The 11180-nt window shown below is 40.7% G+C and overlaps 1 protein-coding gene across 1 annotated transcript in view; it reads right to left on the reverse strand.

Annotated features, from left to right (window-relative positions):
- Positions 1–11180, reverse strand: part of LOC135196528 (replication protein A 70 kDa DNA-binding subunit-like) — a 251981-nt gene that overhangs the window by 163324 nt on the left and 77477 nt on the right.

Genomic DNA, 11180 nt, shown 5'->3' on the forward strand with positions numbered 1-11180 from the left:
CTTTGATATCGTGATTAATTCTTATCTTTATTTCTTTTTTCAGTGCTTTTTTGGCATATTCTCTTATTCAATTAATTTCTATATTATATTTGGTACATATGTTCACACTTTTTGTCCAACATTGCCTATATGGGGCTCTTAATTGATCTACTATTTCTTTTATAAATATTTTCTCCTCCGAATTTATGATGTTGTAGAAAAGCATTACTTTCTTATATTCAATCTGTAGGCTACTTTCTTATATTCAGTTCTTGTGAAATTTCATAGCCCTACCCTATATTGTACTGGTATATTCATGTATGTATATTATTTTTTGTTAATCAGTTGTTACTAATGAGATGCATTTAACTTTAATTGAAGATTTCCAAAATCAGTTCAAAAACACTGTAGGCTACAGTAACACATACAATGCCTAATGTGAGAGAAAGGGAAAACTACATATACATAACTCTTTTTCAGGATAGACACCAGCCTAAAGGCAAACACAACATATCTCTACCTAGAAAATGGGACATATGATGCGACTTGAATTGTTTATGGAGGTTAAGGCATGGCTGAATTGTGTCACGGCATCTGGTTGAAAAGGTGGAGCTGTATCAGTCAGTCTTTGGCAGCTATTACCGCTTCAATGAAAATTATGAGGAAGAAATCAGTGATTCCACAGAGGAAGGGAGATGGAAGTGTGTCCAAATTATGTATTTTTTTTTGGTAATATATGTATCTACTACATATTGGCATATTTCATAAGGTTTGTTTCGTGTATATTTTCAGTGTTTGTACATGCATATATTTATTACCAAAAGAAAAATAGAAATAAAATAAAAAACAAATGGTTCATGAGCTTGGTGGGCTGTATTTGAATCTCTCATCTTTTGTTTGTATCATTCGAAGTGGTTGCAATCTTCAGTAGGGTATATTATTTTGTGTATGTGTGTTTTATAAAAATAGCTGTCCATTAGCACAAGTCTCAAGTGTGTATCTGTACAGACATACTTTTATATATATATATATATATATATATATACTATATATAGATATATATATATATATATATATATATATACTTTTTTTTACTGTATTTTTTATGGAATGAGGTTGTTGTTACTAAGATAATAATCAATTGAGTGCATGTGTAGGTTATTTATATACAAAACAGAGGCCACAGTATTTGACTATTTACTTGTACTGTGTTAGTCCTCACTGGAACATGTTAGTGCAAAATAAATGATAAGCAAGATTAAAACTTTCATTCTACTGAGTTATTTGTTGTAAGGTATATGAACTTTCATTTCATGGCCTTGAAAATTATTATTCAAAGCTATTGCAAGTAAACAAATTTTTATGGCCTCTATAAGAGTTGTTTAATATCCTTACAAAGTTTGTTTAAGGCAGTTAAAAGGTAATTATGAAGCATTTATAAACCCTATTTAAGGTTCTGTACAGGATTTTACAAAGTAAGTTAAAAGCAGTTAATATGTAATTATGAGGCATTTATAAAGCCTATTTAAGGTTCTGTATGGGCTTTTTGAAGGTTTATACAATGGTATTTTGAAGCTCTTTCAAGGCTTTTATATTAAAGTTTATTTCAAGCATATTTAAGGCTTGCACAAACCTAAAAGTGTACACGAAAACGGGTACTTTTTAGGTGTATTACAAGCACTTTTATGTTTGGGGTTTAAAGTTCGCAAGCTTGTAAAGTATGTTCGTCTGATGTCCTATGAACATTCATTTTCTGGGGGAGCTGTTGAGGAGTGATCGCTTATAGGAGTTAGGAGCAGTCACCACGAGTGGTTTCTAACGTCCTTGGGTTTACCGCAGGGGAAAGGCTCCCGGAACAGGTAGATTCCTACAGATAAGTCTTCCGATTTTGTAAGTATGTTTTTATGAAAATATAGGTAGCCATATCCTATCTCCAAGACCTAGCTCTAGGAATTATGAGAAATTTAAAATCATTTACTTAAGTTTTTGTCATTTAAATAAATATAAATGCTTTGACTATTTCCTTTATTTGCTAATTAACTGCACATTGTCTTGCGAGTATTACCAATCAAGTCGGAATCAAAGAAATAAGGTCTTTATTTTGTGATACATATAAAGTTAATATAAAGGGTATCACGACGCATGCATGGAAACTCGCACACAAGAAACCTTCGCTTCACATAATCTTTTTCCCTCGCAGCAGGCTCATCACCTGAAACACGAGGTCTTCAAGTAAAGGCCGTCTCAAGTGGCTATAGGGAATGCTTCCCTCATCCTCAAGAATGATCAAATTGCTATGTTAAATCTAATGAATGAACTACCTATTCAGTTAACCAGGATTCCCAGGAGTATTGCATTCACGTAGATCCCCGGCTATTCTTCTTCGACAAATAGCATTTTCGTCAAAAACTGATTTACCTCCTACCTCGTCGGAAGCCCTTTTATTCATGTAAGACCTTATGGAGTTTTGGTTCTCGACTTGAAAATGTATTTTCCAGATCAAATTAATTGTGAATTGTGAACTTACAATCACTGAGTCGTAATTCATTTGGGAAATTGGGAGCGCAGGCTCCGTTCAAAGGGAATTAGAAAAAATAGTTCTCATATAGGCTAAATTTCTTCTTTTCGACGAAAACGCGAGAACGTAGCTAGTTGTCCTTCACGGTTCACGCCTTCGTCATTGTTTTAAATTTAGTTAATTCGCTCTCACACGTCCGACTGACAGAAAAAAGGGAGTGGTTTACCTTTGTTTCCACATGAACCTTGGTAATTTTTCAGGGTGTCAAATTAACCAACATCATCACTGTATCACCTTTATGTTTTGGTGGTGCACCTAGGCTTTGAATGCCTTGAATTATTTAAGTGCTTGCTGTTTTGCCATGAACCCTAGTAGGGCAAAGTGTATGTAGCTGTAATTTTTTCCTGCTGTGTTCTAAATGCTTAACCCATATGCTAGGTATAATTTTTTCTTGCTGTTTTGCCGCGTGGCCTAGTAGGGCCAAGTTTGTAGTAAGTGACATTTCTTGCTGTGTTCCAAAGGCATAGCCCATAGGCTAGGTATAAGTTTTCATTCTTAGTGTTGATGCACAGCAGTGTTAGGTTAAGTGTAGTCTATTTACAGGCTAATAGGTTCTAGCCATTTTTGCCGCATAGCCTAGTTTATCAAAATGTCAACGGAAGCCCTTGATTTAAATTTGCCCCCTTTGGTAAGGAAGAGAGCTGGTTTTAAATGTTGTGTTATGATTGCTCTTGATCTATTGGAAAAGGCACCTGTTGGTGACCTTACTCAGGAAAATTTTGAAATCAAACTGAAATGTATCCAGTCCTTCCTGGACAAAATTGAGAATGTCAATGAACAAATTTTAGATGTTTATTATGACAGTGATATGTCTCCTGAAGAACTTGTGGTTCAGAATGAATTTAAAAGTCAAGCTGTATACTAGTATGCAGATGAAGTTGGTGTAAGGTTTGGTAAAATTCAGAAACTTTTGAATGACCTTATGAAACCTAATGTTGGTACTGCCACAGCGTCAGTCAAGTTGCCTCGTTTACAGCGTAAGGTGTTTGATGGTCAGTCAGATAACAAGCTTGAATTTAAAAACTTTTTATTGCAGTTTGAGAATTTCATCAATGCCGATGGGGAAATGTCAGATGCCAACAAACTCACTTACCTTAGGAGTTATCTCTCGGGCAATGCCTTTAAGCTTATCGCTACCCTCTCTGTCTCTGATGATTTTGCTGTAGCTATACAGTTGTTGAAGAATGAATTTCTTGACGAAGAATTCATTGTTGATGAGACTTTCAAATCTCTGCTTAGTGGTTTTCCTAAGTATGACCCTACTTTTACTAAGGTGAGGGCTTATATCAATGAAGTTCGGTCTTTGGTACATGAATTGAAGGTGTACAAGGTTGACTTTCTTACTGTGGGTACTCCAGGTATCAAGTTTTTGAGTCGTGTTTTCTAAGCTGCCTCCTTCCATTAAGAAGGAATTGATTCATAAAGTCAGTAATAACTATCCAAACATAGTAGATTTGTTTGAACATTACAATGATATCATCAAAACGCTGATGCATACTGTCAGTTCTAAAGCTGAAAGGTCAAGTCCTGATCAAAAGAGAGACGTAAACAAGTCTAAGTTTTCAAATAAACCTGTCAAGGTCAATTATCAAAGGTCTACTGCTATAGTCAAGAGTTCCCAAATCCAAGACATCGATGCAAATAAAATTCCTAAGCATACCAGTACTTTAGAAAACTTCAGCACTTCAGTAAAGCCAAAGGAAAGTGTTTCCAAACCAGATGGTTTAACTTGTAAGTTTAGTCAGAAAGTAGGGCATAATATGGGCATTATTTTATTTATGGACATTAATAATGTAGCGTATTTTAACTTAGTTCACTATGTTAAGGAAGTGATAACAAAACACTTCTCAATACATTATTGTCACTAATGCATACTTACAGAGAAAAAAAAAATATTAAGTTTTTACCTCGAATTTTTCCTAAGTCGGGAGAGGTGTTTCCTCTACGGTAATGTTTACTTTTAATGAGCCCTCTAACTTACTTTCTTACGCAAACAAAAGCAGTTCCAGTTACTCATTATTGGCTGAGAGGTGTGACATCATTATGACGTCATGGGTTTCATAACCAATTACGAACGACTTTAGTCGAAAACTAAGTTTCACTAGCATTTCAGCGGAGTAATAAAGTTACCTGTCCAGTGTCCAATGGTATCCTTGTTTGACTGAATACTCGAATAATGAAGCAGAAACCTGCATTTTGTCTTCCTGTAGGTATGGCAGAGGTAGTGGCTGGCCCTTCTGGCATTAATTTTGACAGACCTTCGATTTCCTACCGATTGTTTGCAGTGCAATGTGGGTTACGGTGAATTTTATCATTATTTGTCTAGTGGTGGTAAAGAAGTTGTGATTGAATATGCTCAAAGACATAATTTAATTCTAAAGCAAAAAAACTGCGAGTGTTGTGGAGGTATTTGTCGGATCGACTCAAACAGGAACGCCTTTAGATGTGATCGCTCCGTAGGAACGAAAGGACGTCGGCGTAAGCGATGCGACACCCAAATCCATCCGAGATATTCAGACAAGAGTCGGAAGGGGTAGATGAGATAGTGAATGGGATTTGGGAGGATGGTAGTGAGGGAGATGGTAATGGGAGTCTGACTGGAAGTGATCTGGGAGAAGTTGATGGCGGTGTAACTGAGAGTGTGTATGAGGGCCCTCAAACAAGATCCAGGGGGCCTGCATCTGAGCATCCGTGGGTGCTACAGAAGGCTACTTAGTGTGGGTGTTGTGAGTGAAAGAAGAGTTGTCAAATGTAACGGGGGAGGAAATATGGAGGAGTTATGGAATTCCATATGACAACCTCTGTGTGTGTGTATGTGAGAGAGAGAGAGAGAGAGGGCTAATTGGTGGTTGGATGGTTAATGACTGTATTGGCTGTTGGTGAGTTCTGGGTCGTCTGCTGGTTCTGTTGATGGTTGGAGTTCTGTGTTTTGGTTAGTTTTTCAGTCCGTCTTTGGTGAGAGCTGGTGACAGTTAGTAGTGTTGGGAGCAGTTATTTAAAGGTGCTGGAAGTCAGTTGAGTTTTGTGTGTTATTGATTTGTTGAGTTTGGTGTTGTTGCTTAAGAGATGTTGTGCCTGTATTGTTGGATTTGTTGTGCTTTTGAGTTCCTGAGTTTTTGTTGTATGTGGGTGTGTGCATTGCCTTTTGTGTTGTTGGTGATTGGTTGTGCAGTGGTCTTGGGTTGTGATTGTGTTCCTTTTTTTGTTGTTGAGTTGTGGTTGTGTTCCTTGGTTGTTGTTGTGGTCCTTGAGTGTTGTGTTGTTGAGTTGTGGTTGTCTTCCTTGGTTGTTGTGTTTTAATCCTTGGGTGTTGTTGGGTTGTGGGTTGTGGTCTTTGTTGTGGTTGATATCTCTGTGACCTCGACCGGCAGACAGCACAGGATAGCCCGTAGTATCTGGAGTGGTTGGTAAGTACATGTGTTTTGTGTTTTTTTGTTTTTTGTTTTGTTTTGTAGGTATAGGTCAATTGTCCTGCGTGTATGCTGTAGTGTGTAGAGGAAAGAGTGACTGGGGTGAGTTGGGCAGCTGGAGTGATTAGGTTTATGTTTGGGGGGGGGGGGGGGGGGGATTTAGCCAGCTTGTTCTTTTTAGCTTGTGATCCCGCCACAACAACCAACAACAACCCAGGACCACAACACAACAACCAAGGACCACAACTCAACAACACAACCACAACTCAACAATATAGCAAACAAATAAGGAACACAACAACAAACAAGGAATACAACCACAACAAAAGACCACTGCACAAAAACAATCACTAACAACACAAAAAAATCAACAACACTTCAAGCCAACAAACCCGCTAACAACACAAAGAAATCACAACAGCTCACCAACAACAGCCCTCAACCACAACAACTCACATATAACTCAGCAGGAACTCATAAGCACAACAAATCTAACAACACAGGCACAACAACTCTTAAGCAAACAACATCAAACTTGGCAACAACTAACAACAAATCAGTAACACCCAACTTAACTGACTTTCAATGCCTTTAGTACTCTCTTCATAGACTGCTGCTGACACTACTGGCTATCACAGGCTTTGCCTAAAGACTGACTCAAAACTCTGATCCTAGCAACCAGCTCCAGCTGCACCAGCAGACAACCCAGAACTCACCAACAGCCAATTCAATTGCTACCCATCCATCCACCAATTACGCCCTCTCTCTCTCTTGTGATACTGCCACAACCTTACACTAAACAGCCTTCCGCAACACCCACGGATGCAGGCCCCCTGGATCTTGTTTGAGGGCCCTCATACACACACTGTTACACCACCATCCACTTCTCCCAGACCACTTCCAGTCAGATTCCCATTACTATCTCCCTCACTACCATCCTCCCAAATCTCATTCACTATCTCATCTACCCCTTCTAACTCTGCCACCAAATCACTAACCTCATTTACACTCCTGCCAAACTCCTGAAGAGACTCATTCATACTATTCACAACGTCCTTACTACCTGATTCCCTTCCTGTTGAAATCTCGCTAAACCCTGACAATTCAAACCCCCACACACACTATAAGTATCATTCCTTCTCTCAGAGTCATCCGTATTACATGCCTTATCCACCATTTTTACCTTAACACCAACCCCTTTATCATGCAGCTCACGTTTCTCCCTTTCATTCCCTTTCCTTACCTTACTTTCTTTCGATATCTTCCATACTCAATCAACACCAACTGCTAATCTTCCAGACCCATTTGCTCACTGACACTGGTCACATTTATTCACTTTCAACCACTCACTAGAGGACCCACCCAACTGAATCCCCTTTTCACTTAGTTTCCCGAATTCCCAACCTGACACATCATCTCTCACCTACACACACTCGCCACATGGCCTTCCATTCCACATTCAACACACTTTGCACACGGCTCCTTACACATCCTAGCATAATGCCCACTCTTTCTGCAGTTGCTGCAAACTACGTTCATATGGGTACCTTGACATCCACTAGCTATGTGTCCTACCTGTCGACACCTGTAACTCTTAATATCCCTATCCTTCTTACACTCGCTCACTAAATGCCCCGTTTGCCCACACCCGAAGCACGGTTCAAGATGTAGACCCCTGTTCATCCGACGTCCAGGAAGTTCCTTTGCTTCTCTCTTGGGGACAAGATCTTCGAGTTCAAAGTCCTATGCTTCGGGCTGACAACAGCCCCTCAAGTGTTCACAAGGGTCTTCTCTCTCGTGTCAAGTTGGGCCCATGCTTAGGGGATCCGTTTGCTAAGGTACCTCGATGATTGGTTGGTCTTGGCAGTTTCTAGGGAAAAGCTGCTGCAGGACAGGGATCATCTACTTTGGTTCTGTCTGGAACTGGGCATCGTAGTCAACCAGGAAAAGTCGAACCTCGTACCCAGTCAAAGGAGTCTCTACCTGGGCATGGTCATCGATACGACAGTGGCGAGAGTTTTCCCGTCGGATCAGAGATTGGAGAAGTTGCGGGCTGTGGCGTGCAACTTCCTCTCAAAGTCGCATCAGTCAGCTCATCAGTGGCAGGTTTTTCTGGGAGTGCTATCTTCCCTGGAGAAGCTGGTCCCTCATGGGCATCTTCATATTCGGTCTCTGCAATGGAGACTGGGAGGATTCTGGTCTCCGGTGGAGGACTCACCCCTGTTAAAGGTTCCTCTGTCTCTGGAAGTGAGGGAAGACCTTCATTGGTGGTTGGATAACCAGAATCTGTTTAAGGGTGTCCCTCTTCATTCTCTTCCACTGGACTTCCTTCTGTTCTCAGACGCCTCCCTCGCAGGTTGGGGGGTTCATTTAGGCGGCCTCATCGCTTCAGGCATTTGGAGTTTGGAGGACAAGCAGCAACATATCAACGTTTTCGAGTTGAAGGCAGCCTTCCTGGGTCTGAAGGAGTTTCGGGAGAAGGTGATCATTCTGTCGTTCTCATGTCAGACAACACCACAGTGGTAGCCTATGTGAACAAGCAGGGAGGCCTGGTTTCTTGTCAACTTCACGCCTTGACCATCAAGGTTCACCAGTGGGCAGTCAGCAATTCAGTAGAGCTCTCAGCCAGGTATATCCCAGGCAAATGGGATCAGATCCTAGGCACAGAGTGGTACCTTCATTAAGTGGTAGCAGACAAGCTTTTCCAGGTTTGGCGGAGACCCATGGTGGACCTTTTTGCGACTCGCTTCAACAGGAAGCTGGAGATATTCTGTTCAGTGGTCCCAGATCCTTTAGCGTTAGCAGAGGACTCATTCCAACATCCCTGGGACAACCTGGAGGTGTATGCCTTCCCTCCATTTCGTTTGATCCATCTTAAGTTTTGAACAGGCTAGTGAGTTCACAGGGTGCTCAGGATGACTTTGGTAGCCCCTCTGTGGCCTCAGGCGGAATGGCTCCCAGATCTGCTGCTGTTGTTGTCAGAGGTTCCGAAAGAGATTCCCCTTTGGTGACATCTCCTGTGTCAGTGCCATGCGAAAAGGTTCCACCAGTCAATAGAATCCATGTCTCTTCACGGTTGGAGGCTATCAAGTATCTCCTCTGAGCAAGAGGCTTTTCTCAGAACAGCAGGGCATATGTCCAGCAGTCTCAGAAAGTTAATGTAATGGTAATCGCTTCATAGCGATTACCATTCGCGTGTGTGTTGGAGGCGCCTGTTCTCATGATGGTTCTGGAATCGTCGGGTGTGTTGGGAACGCAACAGGCGCCGAAGTGTCGTGAGAAACCGCGATTTCTGATGCAATACATCTTCAAGATCCTTCTAAGAAGTTCTAGTAATCTTGGGAGCCTGTGACGTTCGTGCTCCGCCTCCCCCGTAGCCACACCCCCAGGTCACCGTATAAATACGACTGACGAAGTAGGAGGAAGTAGATCATCAGTAAGAGCCACAGATCAGATTATCAGTGAGATCAGCAGCAGAGATCGTCAGAGAGAGATAAGAGAAGAAGGAACCAACGAAGGATCAGAGAGGAAAAGTCACTTGAGAGTTGGTTGAATTCTGGTCAAGTCGTCTTCAGGAGTGGACAACCGAAGCATTTTGACGTAGAGCAAGACTTCAAAGAAGAAACGTTTTACAAGAGGTTTTGAGGAGTTCCTGCCCTTTGAATATCAAGAATAGACATTATTTTCTGCAATACGGAGTCAAGAAGACGTCTGCAATCGCAGTTCTCCTTTTGTGAAGCCATCGCTTTGAGTCGCAAAACTGGCCAGCAAGTATTTGAATTACCTCACTTCTTCCCCAGTTCATGCAGTGTAAGATTTTGCCTTTTTTATGTAAATAGGAGACACCATTCTGCATTTATCTTTGTTAGTAAGCTTGTAAATAAACCTTTGTTGTGTTTGTGTATCTTTCTATATTCGTATCCCCAGTTTCAACTGTTGGTGTTGAATTCCTTTTGTTTATTTTCATATCGAACCTGAAGCGGACCTCTCTCGGTTCGTAACATTGTGGCAACCTTGCTTAGAATAGCACTAACAGTTTGAAACAGGGAGAATATAGAAAGAGCCAGAATGAGTGAGATGGTGAAAGAGTTTATTGAGTCAGGTAAGCTCCTAGGTCTAGAAGGGAATGATCTCTGTGAGTATGTTGAAAAGAAAGACAGAGAAAAATATGAGAGAGATGAAAGAGTGGCTGAGAGAGAGGAAAGAGCAGCTGAGAGGGAAGTGCACCAAGCGAGAGAAGCAATGAAAATGCAGCAAGAGAGAGAAATGTTGGTAATGCAGCAGGAAGAAAGAGAGAAAGAACGTATGCATGAGCAGGAAGAAAGAGAAAAAGAACGTATGCACGAGTTGGAAATTGCTCAGTTAAAGCAAAGCATTCTTAACAGTCAGTCAGGCCAAAACAAAAACGAAGCTGATAGGTTAGGTATGAGTGCAGTGCTGAAATTAGTACCAAAGTTTGATGAGGAAGATGTAACGAAATATTTCATGTGTTTTGAGAAGTTAATGGAAAGAGTAGGTTCTCCTAAAGAAATGTGGACTTTATATTTACAGTCAGTCTTGAGTGGTAGGGCGTTTACTGTGTAGAGTTACATGTCTAAGGAGGAATGTGATGATTATGATATTGTGAAAGAAACTGTTCTTAGCACGTACAGGTTAGTACCAGAGGCGTACCGTAAGAAATTTAGAAATTTGAGAAAGGATGGAAATATTACGTACGTAGAATACGGTAAGAAGTTAGAAAGGCTGTTTTTTGATTGGTTAACTTCTGCTAAAGTTGATGATTTTGATGGTTTGAAGAACTTAGTGTTGTTAGAAAACTTTATATAGAAGATAGGCGAGAAGTATCTTTTGCAGGAGCAACTAGGTTAGCTGGCGAATATAGTCTAACTCATAATTTGAGTGTTAGTAAAAAACGAAATGATCCTTCGTCTGGTAGAGTACAAAACAGTGAAGGTTTCAGTCCTAGTAATAGCAATGTGAGTAAAAGTGACTATTCCTGTTATACATGCGGAAAACCTGGTCATATGTCTAAGGTTTGTAAGAGTAAAATGGCATCTAGTGGCTCAGAATTAACTTGTTTCCGATGTAATAGGAAAGGGCATTTAGCAAGAAATTGTCCAGTAGAGAGGAAGGACGGTAAGAAACCAGTGTCTCTAGTTAACCTTTTCTTGCTTCGAGACACAGGAGCTGCTGGCTCACTGATTAGGAGAGAG

This window comes from Macrobrachium nipponense, chromosome 18, assembly GCF_015104395.2.
Source record: "Macrobrachium nipponense isolate FS-2020 chromosome 18, ASM1510439v2, whole genome shotgun sequence".
In the NCBI taxonomy this organism is placed as follows: domain Eukaryota; kingdom Metazoa; phylum Arthropoda; class Malacostraca; order Decapoda; family Palaemonidae; genus Macrobrachium; species Macrobrachium nipponense.